Source organism: Muscardinus avellanarius, assembly GCF_963383645.1.
Source record: "Muscardinus avellanarius genome assembly, chromosome: 15".
Taxonomy (NCBI): Eukaryota; Metazoa; Chordata; class Mammalia; order Rodentia; family Gliridae; genus Muscardinus; species Muscardinus avellanarius.
In genome coordinates, this window is record NC_137801.1 from 66,370,494 (window position 1) to 66,381,143 (window position 10,650).

Sequence of the window (10,650 nt, forward strand, 5' to 3'; positions counted from 1 at the left end):
AGCACTCAGGTGAATTCAAGCAAAGGAGCCATGTGCACGGGTAGAGGATCAAGCCGCCTTCGGGGATGCTCTATGCAAGTGTTACATATGTACCTTAGTGGTAGCAGGATTGCCTGGGAAGCCTTGGGTTCAAGGCTAAGACAAAGGATGTTGTAATGTTTATGAGGTCTCTGTTCCTTTTTGTGACAGAATAATCTTCTATCACATGGATAAGCCCCATTTTATTTATGTATTTCTTAAATGGTGGGTTCTTGCCACTGTTTGGCTATAGTGATATAACGCTGCTATGCACACTTATATAGGAGTTTTGTCTGAAAAATATGGTTTCAATTTTCTTATTTAGAAGCAACAAAAATAACTGGGCCATATGGTAACGATTCAGTGTTCTGAGGAACCCCAAACTGTTTTCCATACTGCTGCACCACTTTGTATCCTGTCAGCGGGGTATGAGGATTCCTACTTGTGATGGTTAACCTGAATTTTCAACTTAACTGATTAAGGGACACCTAAGAGCTGGGCACGGTGGCCCATGCTTGTAATTTCAGTTTTTATGAGGTTGAGACAGGAGAATTGCAGGTTTGAGGCCAGTCATAGCAATTTAGTGAGGCCCTCAGCAACTTAGTAAGACCCTGTTTCCATAAGTTAATAAATAAATGAATGAATGAATGAATAGGGATGGGGTGCAGCTCAGATGTAGAATGTGCCTGGGTTCATTTGTTCATTTTCTAGTAACACACACACACACACACACACACACACACACACACACCCCTAGTATTACGTGACTTTGAAATGATTGGCAGGTCGAACAGCAGATTGAGGAGGAAGTCCCGCCCTCACTGTGGGTGGCACTGCCCAAGATTCTGGGGGACTTGGATGGGATTAAGGATGGAATAAGGAGGAAGTGGAGTGAAGGCAAACGCTGTTCTCCCTGAGTGAAGGTGCACTGGCTCCTGCCTGGGATGTTGGATTTCAACCCCTTTGCTTATTGAACTGGACTTGCATTAATTATTCAATGGGAAGTTTCCTGGCCTTTCCATCTAGGTCTGGAACTGCATCATTGGTAGCCGCTATTCTGAGACTCCAGACCTTGGACTGCTGGACCAGCTGCCTGTTCCTCCAGCCCTCTGTGTGCAGCTGGTCACTTGGAGAACATTGCTTTTGAGAGTAAGCCGATTTGATAAATCTCCTTTTATAACACACATATCCTGTGAATTCTGTTATTCTACTGAACCTTGACTAATAGATGTCTCCACAATGTCTCTCAAATTTGCTCTTTCTGATTTTTTAATCCCAGCCCTCCCAGTAGGTATAAAGTGGTATCCTTTTGTGGTCTACATGGTCTTCTCACGCTCTTGATAGTGTCATGTGATGCACAAACCATTTTAATTTTCATCAAATACAACTTGTTTATGCTTTATTTAGCTGCTTGTACTTTTATTGTAATATTTAAGAAACTTGAATATTCTAAGGTCAGAAAGACATGCCTATTTATTATTCTTATTTTTGTGTGTATGGCACTGGGGATTGAACCCAAGGACATCCTACCTCTGGCTACACCTGCAGCCCAATTTTTAATTTTTATTTTGAAAAAGAGTCTTGCTAGATTGAAGAGTCTCACTACTTGCTGAGGCTGTCCTCGAACCTGCAATCCCGTCTCAGCCTCCCAAGTACTGAAATTACAGATGTGTATCACCACACTCTGTGCCTATTTGTTATTCTAAAAATTTTATTTTTTAATTGTTACAAGTGTTTTTGATACATTCAAATATATTGCATATATTTTAGTTGTATAACATAATGTTTTGACATATTTTAGTGAAACAGTTACTATAGTCAAGCAAATTAACAAACATACTGCTTCATCTATTTACCTTTCTTGTCCTTCTTTTTATCTTGGGATAAGATTTTTAAAAATCTCCTATCTTGGTAAATTGCCAGGGTATATATAGCACAGTAATATGATTGTGGGCCTCATATTGTATTTTAGATTTATTCTTTCTTCATAACTGCAACATTTCCCCTTAGGATGTGTATCTTTCTATTCTTGGTTCTCCCTCATACTAGTAACTGTGCACTGATTCTATGTGTTTTATTTTTTAGATTTCACAAAAGTGGAGGTCTTGTGCTGCCTGATTTTAAAACATATTACAAACAGCAGTAAACAAAACAGTATGGTGCTGGCATAAAGACAGACACACCAAAGAGTGGAGTAGAATAGGGGCCGGAAATCAACCTGTACCTAAAGATCTAACCTTTTCTGAGGTTGCCAAAAACACAATGAATCAAGGACAGTCTCCTCCACAAACATTGTTTGGAGAACTGGATATTCACTTGTGAAAGAATACAATCAGATAATTATTTCATACCATACACAAAAATCAACATAAAATGGATTAAAGAATTAGACTCAAAACTAAAGTAGGAGGACTTCCGGGAAGATGGCGACCGAGAAAAGCGGGGCTTGAGAGTCCCGCTAACAACCAATCTCCATTACCACAAAAAGAGCGCCTTTCATAGCCAGAAAACACCATCACCAGAAAAACAAAAAAAACCACCAGGCTCCAGAGAGAAAGCGGACTGAGAACAGAGCTCAGGGCCAGAGGAGACACACGAGCCCGAGGACGCGGCAGCAGCGCCATACTGCCGGCGGCAGCGGCGAACTCAACGGACAGCTACAGCAAGCCAGGTGAGCCGCTGCGGAACAGCCAGGCGGGATCTTTCGGCGCAGACAGCATTTAAAGCTCCCAGTGGCTGAGCTCAGCACACGCTGCAGGGATTCAGAGTGGAAATCAAAACCAGAGAAGAAAAAATACGCCAGCCTCATGGCCGAGGGCGTGGCAGAGGTGCCATATTGCCACCGGCGGCGGCAGCAGCAGTGAATTCACCGAGTCCAGTACAGCTACATCTGCGTACTCAAGAACAGTGAGTCAAATTGCGGGCCACAGAGGAGAAATCGCAGTATTGGGCCTCCTGGGACTTGACCCAGGAGTGGTGGTGGCAGAGATATCACACCATAGGAGAACGTGCAACCTGGCACCCCCCATAGTTTAAAGCAGCCTCTATCGACTCCCTGGGTCAGAGACTCTGTGATACAACCCAGTAAAGGAGTAGTGGGGTCTGAGATAATACAGACTCGAGATCCAGAGCACCTTAAGTGAAGCCATAGTGACCCAAGGGAAGAACCCAGAGAAGGCACAAACCTCCGAAATCATGGGAAAGAGGAATAACACTGGAGTAATGAATGTGCACAACCCCACAACATCAGAACCTGATAAAACAGAAAATCAGAGATTTCTAGAAGATCAAATCAGGAAAATAACTGTAGAAATACTGGAGGTGCTTCGAAAAGAACTCAGAGAGAGCCAAAAAGAGATAAAGGATGCAATTAATGAAGTAAAGGCCTCAATTCAAAGCACAAACAACCGATTAGACCACATGGAGAACAGAATCTCGCTCTTAGAAGATGAGCAATCCAAAAATGAATGCATAGTTTCTAATCTAGAAAAAAATATCCAACAGCAGGAATCTGACATTGAAGAAATATGGGCCCATCTTAAGAGAGCTAACCTAAGAATAATTGGAATAGAGGAGGGAAAAGAAAGTGATACCAAAGGGATCAACAATCTCTTCAAGGAAGTAATAGCAGAAAATTTTCCAAATATAGAGCAAGAGGTTGATACACAGATCCAGGAAACTTATAGAACTCCCTTTAGACAGGATCAGAGAAGAGGATCCCCACGCCACATCATTGTCAAAATGACCAATGTGGAAGCCAAGCAGAGAATCTTAAAGGCAACAAAAACAAAGGGCCAAGTGACATTCAGAGGCAAACCAATTAGAATTACTCCAGACTTCCCAAACCAAGTCATGAGAGCCAGAAGGGCTTGGAGTAACATATTCCAAACTCTGAAAGAAAACAACTTCCAGCCAAAAATGTCCTATCCAGCAAAACTTTCTATCAAATTAGATGGAGAAATAAGAAGCTTCCATGACAAACAGAAACTGAAGGAATTTATGTCTTCAAAACCAGCGCTAGAGAAAATACTTAAAGAGATTAACTACAAAGAAGAAATAGGTAACACTCACCAGAACCAGAGAAACAAGAGTTTCCATCCAACAGACAACTAAGATTGGTTATCTGTGGAGATTCATTATTTATGTTAGTCTTTTACCTATCTCTAAATGGTATTGTTTGCCTTTATTGTTGTTAATTTTTAGGATTTCTAGTTGGAATATTAATATACCTTCAGATAAAGCATTTGGAAATATTTTATCCAATTCTATTAGTAACTTTTAACTCTGTTTACATTGTCTTTGGATATACAATATTTTCTTTTATTTTTTAGGGAGTTTGTATATTCTTCTGTTGCCTGTGCCATTGAAATCATATCCAAGTAATCACTGCCAATTTCAATGTTGTGAGGTTTTATGACCCAGATTTTCTCCTAAAAGTTTATAGTCTTAAGATTTATATTTAGGTCTTTTATCTATTTTGAGTTAATACTTGTATATGGAATTAGGTAAAGGTCCAATTTTATTCTTTTCCATGTAATTATTATTTTTCAACAATATTTAGTTAAAAGATTATTATTTCCACCACCAAATGTTCGTGGAAACCTTGTCAAAAATAACTTGACAATATAGGGAAGAATTTAGCTCTAGGCTTGTATTTAACTCCAATGGTCTATATATCTGCCTTTAGAACAGTACTACACTGTTTCAATTATTATAGCTTTATATGATTTAATCAGAAAATATATATCTGCTAGCTTTGTTCTTTTTCAAGATCGTTTTGGGTATCTAGAATTCATATTCCATATTAGGATAGATTTTTTTCTGAAACATAAATATATAAATATATGATAGTTTCACCTAAAAAAACAGAAAAAAATATGCTCTAGTAAGAAAGAAAGCAAAAAGAAATATTGAAATACTATCTTTAAATCATCAAACGCTTGGTATCAGACAAATGAAACTGTTATGTGAGATTATCATTTTTAATTTTGGATAAATTGCTATAATACTAGATGTCAACCACTAAGCCAAGCATGGGAGGGAGGGATGGGGAGAGAATGGGGTGGGGATCGGGTGGGGGCTGACTGGGCAATGTGTGCATGTATGTCTACAAAAGTTTGTATCCCACTATGATGTATGAATACAGTGCACCAATAAAATAAAATAAAATTAAAAAAAAAAAAAAAAAAAAACTAAAGTAGGCTGGGCGGGGTGGTGCATGCTAGTAATCCCCGTGCTTTGGGAAGCGAAGACAGGAGGATGGCACTGGTTCGAAGCCAGCCTCGCTGGCCTAAGATACCCTATTTCCAAATAAAAATATAAAATTGGTCTGGAAGTGATGCCCGGAGGTAGAAGGGTTTCCAGGAACCCCAGTACCACCAAACCAAGCCAAACCAAACAAAAAAAACTAAACTAGTCAAGCTACTATGGAGATCAGTGTGGAGAGTCCTTAGAGAACTGGGAATGGATCCACCATATGATCCAGCCATACCACTACTGGGTATCTTTCCAAAGGAGTTGAAACCATAAAACTACAGTAATATATGCATGCCCATGTTCACAGTAGCGCAATGCACATGAGCCAAACTATGGAACCTACCTAGGTGTCTATCAACAGATGAATGGATTACAAAATTATGGGAAATACACACAATGGAATTCTACTCAGCAATAAATAAAAATAAAATTACATCATTTGCAAGAAAATGGAAGGACCTGGAGAACATTATGTTAAGCAAGATTAGCCCATCACAGAGAGTGAAGGGTTATATGTTTTCTTTAAGATGTTCAGGATAGGAAATAATCAGGATACAAGAGAAACTCCATATGGTGATGAGAAACCTTAGGGGATCCAGGGAGGAGATATAAGGTTAGGAGTGGAGGAAGACTTAGGTGCATTAATAGAAATACTACCATAGACTATATGTATACATGAGAATATATACTAATGTCAATCTGGGTACTCCCTATTGGAGGGAAACATGGAGGGGGGGCACCAAGAGTGTGTGCATATATCACACACACACACACACACACACACACACTAAAACCTTTAGAGGAGAACCTACAGGAAAGTTTATGGCTACATGACTATGAGTGCCTACATAGCCAACTTATGGAACCAACCCAGGTGTCTTCCAACAGATGAATGGATGAAGGAAATTTGGTGTATACACAATGGAGCCTTACTCAGCAATAAGGAAGAACACAATTGTATGATGTGCAGGAAAGTGAATGGAAGCGGGGAACACCATGCCAAGTGAGATCAGCCAGACTCAGAAAATCAAAGGCCACGTGTTTTCTCTAATATGCAGGAGCTAGAGAGAAAGTAGGAAAGAAAAGAGACCTCATGGAAATCAGGACAGAGACCAGTAGAATAGCGGAAAGGAATGGAGGGAGGGAGGATTGTTTTCTGTAGGAGGAAGGGGAGGGGTGTAGAATAATGTTATGTGCACACACACATGTGTCATATGAATCTCACTCTCATGTATGGGGAGATGTGACCAAGAAAACAAACCAAGCGAGTGTGCATGTATTGAGTGCATCACCATGAATCTAACTATTAGGTATAATTACAATGCAACAGTAAGAATTAATAAAATTAAAATAAGCAGCCAGAAAGATACCAAATGAACAACCCCCATAATCCATCTGAAGGTCCTAAAAAACAAGACTAAACCTATTACAAAACCAGAAGAGGGAAGGAATTCATTAAGATCAGTGTCAAAATTAATAAAATAGAGGATTAAAAACAAAGGATTAATGTAATAAAGACTTGGTTATTTGAAAATTTAAACAAGATTGATAAATCTTTAGCCAAAATAACCAAAGGGGAGGGGAAAAAAAAGAAAGAAGACCCAAATTAGTGAAATTAGTGACCAAAAGGGAGATATCATCACAGACATCACAGAAATCCAGAGCATCACTGGGAACTATTTTGAAAATGTATACTCCAATAAACCTGAAAATCTAGAAAAAATAGATAAATTTCTAAACATATAAGACCGACTAAAATTGAACCTAGACAATATAGAAAACCTCACCCACCAGACAATTCACAACAATGAAATTGATGGAGTAATAAAAAGAAATAAAGAAATAAAATTGATGGATCGGAGGGTAATCCTATTTCTAAGTTTTCGAGGCCCCTCCATCCTGATTTCCGTAGTGGCTCTCCTCGCTCACCACAATGTGCAAGCGTTCCCTTGTCTCCACATCCTCACCAGTACTTGTTATCATTTGTCATTTTGATAGTAGCAGTTGTAACTGCAGTGAAGTGATATCTCATGTGGTTTTGATTTGTCTTTCCCTGATAACTAAGTGATACTGAGCCTTTTTTTTTCATATATCTGTTGGCCATTTGTGTGTCTTCTTTTGGGAAATATCTATTTAGGTCTAGTGCCCATTTTTTTAATTGAATTATGTTTTTGGTATAAACTTTTTGAGTTTCTTAGATTTTCTAGATATTAACTCTTTGCCAGGTACAGAGTTTTCCGATATTTTCTCCCATTTATAGGTTGTCTCATCACACTGTTGTTTCTTTGCTGTGAAGAAGCTTTTAATGTGATCTAATCCCATTTGTATGTTTTTGCTTTTGTTTCCTATGTTTTGGGGATCTTGTCCAAAAAGTCTTTGCCCATTTCAATGTTCTGAAGTATTATTTCCCCTGCATCCTCCTCCTCCTCCTCCTCCTCTTCTTCCTCCTCCTCCTCCTCCTCCTCCTCCTGCTCCTTCTTCTTCTTCTTCTTTGTACTGCAGCACTTTTATTTTCTTTAGTGACAGTGTTGCTGGGGCCTAATGTTCTCACATAACAGTAGAAAACCAAAATTTGTGTCATCTCTTAAATAATTGAGTACAAAAAACCTTTCATAGCCGGGCGTGGTGGCGCACGCTTGTAATCCCTGCATTTGGGAGGCAGAGACAGGAGGATCGCGCAGGTTCGAAGCCAGCCGCGCGTGCTGGCTTAGGAGACCCAGTTTCCGAATAAAAATGTAAAAATAGGTCTGGGAGTGTAGCCCGGAGGTAGAAGGGCTTCCAGGAACCCCAGTACCACCAAAAAAAAAAAAAAACCAACAAAAAAAAAAAACCTTATATAAACTGGCTCCTAAGGCTCGGACCTTCCCACCCTGTTAGGCCGGCAAGATGGAAGGGACCGCTGGTCCAGGACTCTTGCCAGCCTGAGAAATCCTGGAGCAGTCAGTCCGCTGACAGCAATACCCTGCACAGATCGCTGCTCTGCGGCCTCAGATCACCAAGCCACAGGCTTCTGTCCCACAGGTGTGCGCTCACCTCAGCCACCAGGTGACCGAGCCAGATGGACTAAGGGCGTAAATCAAAGATATGCACAGGGTATTAAACACAGACCAAGGGAACAGCTAACTTGAATACAAGGTCAAAATCAGCAACAAGATCCAGTGCTGACACCGGGTACAAGCTTCAAGGACAAATTTCTTTTCAAAGCCTTATTCCAGTTTCATGAGGCCAGCATGAGGTGCATACATTTGCCAGGGCAAATTTATACTTCAGAAACAGCTCATGCAGCAGATGCCTGGCACCTGCTCAGTCCATCTAGAAGCATTTGCGGTGCACGATGGAGGTGCCCGACTCGTCGTACTCCTGCTTGCTGATCCACATCTGCTGGATGGTGGACAGCGAGGCCAGGATGGAGCCACCAATCTACACTGAGTACTTGCGCTCAGGAAGGGGCGATGATCTTGATCTTCATGGTGCTGGGGCCCAGGGCTGTGATCTCATTCTGGACCTGGCGGCGATGCCGAGATTCATGGTGGTGCTGCCGGACAGCACAGTGTTAGCGTAGAGGTCCTTGCGGATATCCATGTCGCACTTCATGATGGAGTTGAAGGTGGTCTCGTGGATGCCGGACGACTCCATACTGAGGAAGGAGGGCTGGAAGAGGGCCTCGGGACATCTGAAGCGCTCGTTGCCGATGGTGATCACCTGCCCGTCGGGCAGCTCGTAGCTCTTCTCTAGAGAGGAGGAGGGCGCGGCGGTGGCCATCTCCTGCTCCAAGTCCAGGGTGATGTCCCGAACAATCTCCCACTCGGCTGTGGTGGTGAAGCTGTAGCCTCGCTCGGTCAGGATCTTCATGAGGTAGTCTGTCGGGTCCCAGCCAGCCAGGTCCAGACGCAGGATGGCATGGGGGAGGGTGTAGCCCTCGTAGATGGGCACCGTGTGGGTGACCCCGTCGCCGGAGTCCATGATGATGCCAGTGGTGTGCCCAGAGGTGTTCAAGGACAGCACGGCTTGGATGGCCACATACATGGCTGGAGTATTAAAGGTCTCGAACATGATCTGAGTCATCTTCCTGCGGTTGGCCTTGGGGTTCAGGGGGGCCTCTGTCAGCAGCATGGGGTGCTCCTCAGGGGCCACGTGCAGCTCATTGTAGAAGGTGTGGTGCCAGATCTTCTCCATGTCGTCCCAGTTGGTGACAATGCCGTGCTCAATGGGGTACTGCAGGTTCAGGATGCCCCGCTTGCTCTGGGCCTCGTTGCCCACGTAGGAGTCCTTCTGCCCCATGCCCACCATCACGCCCTGGTGCCGGGGACGCCCGACGATGGAGGGGAACACGGCCCGAGGGGCGTCATCGCCAGCAAAGCTGGCTTTGCACATGCTGGAGCCATTGTCAATGAGGAGTGCAGCGATTTCTTCTTCCATGGCAGTTGGCGTTGGTCAGGCGGCGGCGGAGCGATGGAGGAGCGCAGAGAGCGGCCGGCCGCGAGTGAGACCCCCTGCATTTTCTTCTACTAGTTTCAGCTATTACATTTAAACCTGTAATCCATTTTGAGTTGATTTTTAAAAATTTTCTGCATGTGGTTATTCAGTTTCTTTCTCTTCTCCTTCGTTCTGTCCCACATCAAGTCACCTGTCTGTACAATCCTGGCAGGTGTACGTGCTGGTGGTGAGTGGAGGGGAAGGAGGGAGCAGGTATTTACTTCCAGTTCATCCTTACCTCAAGGGTACAGTTCTTCAGAATCTCAGCATAATGTCAGAGTGGTCTGTTAGAACTTGGGAAGGTCCTGGACTTTTATTCTGTCCCCATAATATGTATAAACAATCACAACTCAGTTAATGAAGCCTTTTCTTATAGACGGGCAAGTGTTCTTAGGGTTGGGGGGCTCCCTTAACTTTCTGGGCCATCTCCTTCCTCTAAATGTTGGCCTTGTTATCTCTCCTTTCGCCATGAGCTTGTCAATGGTCTTAAGATTATGTTCTTAAATTTAATCCACTATCACTTTCAGTTGTCCTCAGTGAGAGGTTTGATCCCAATAATTTGGCTCACCACTACCAGAAGTAGAAGTTGATTTGCTCTTTTCAAAACTCTGCCTTCCCCCGACTCACGTGACATCTCTTTTCATATTTTCTACCTGTCTCTGTTGGCCCCTCTCATTTCTACTTCAGAGTCTCATTGGGCCAAACCTTAAATATAAGCCTTAAATAGACCCTATCTGTTGTTTTTCTTCCCCATCTGCATATTTTCCAATGAGCTGTTTTCTTGACTCTCATGACTGTTTGGGATATTCATGGCTCCCAAGTCAACATCCCTAGCCAGAGATCACCTTGCTCCCCAGGGTATATCCAGTGCCTACTGGGTTTTCCTTTTGAACCTTTTGT

General features: G+C 42.5%; 1 pseudogene across 1 annotated transcript; it reads right to left on the reverse strand.

Moving 5' to 3' along the window:
* Nucleotides 1–8,586: 8,586 nt before the first annotated feature.
* On the reverse strand, nucleotides 8,587–9,693 carry LOC308273780 (actin, cytoplasmic 2-like; annotated as a pseudogene). Its single transcript has one exon. The product of its transcript is annotated as an actin, cytoplasmic 2-like (transcript).
* Nucleotides 9,694–10,650: the final 957 nt, after the last annotated feature.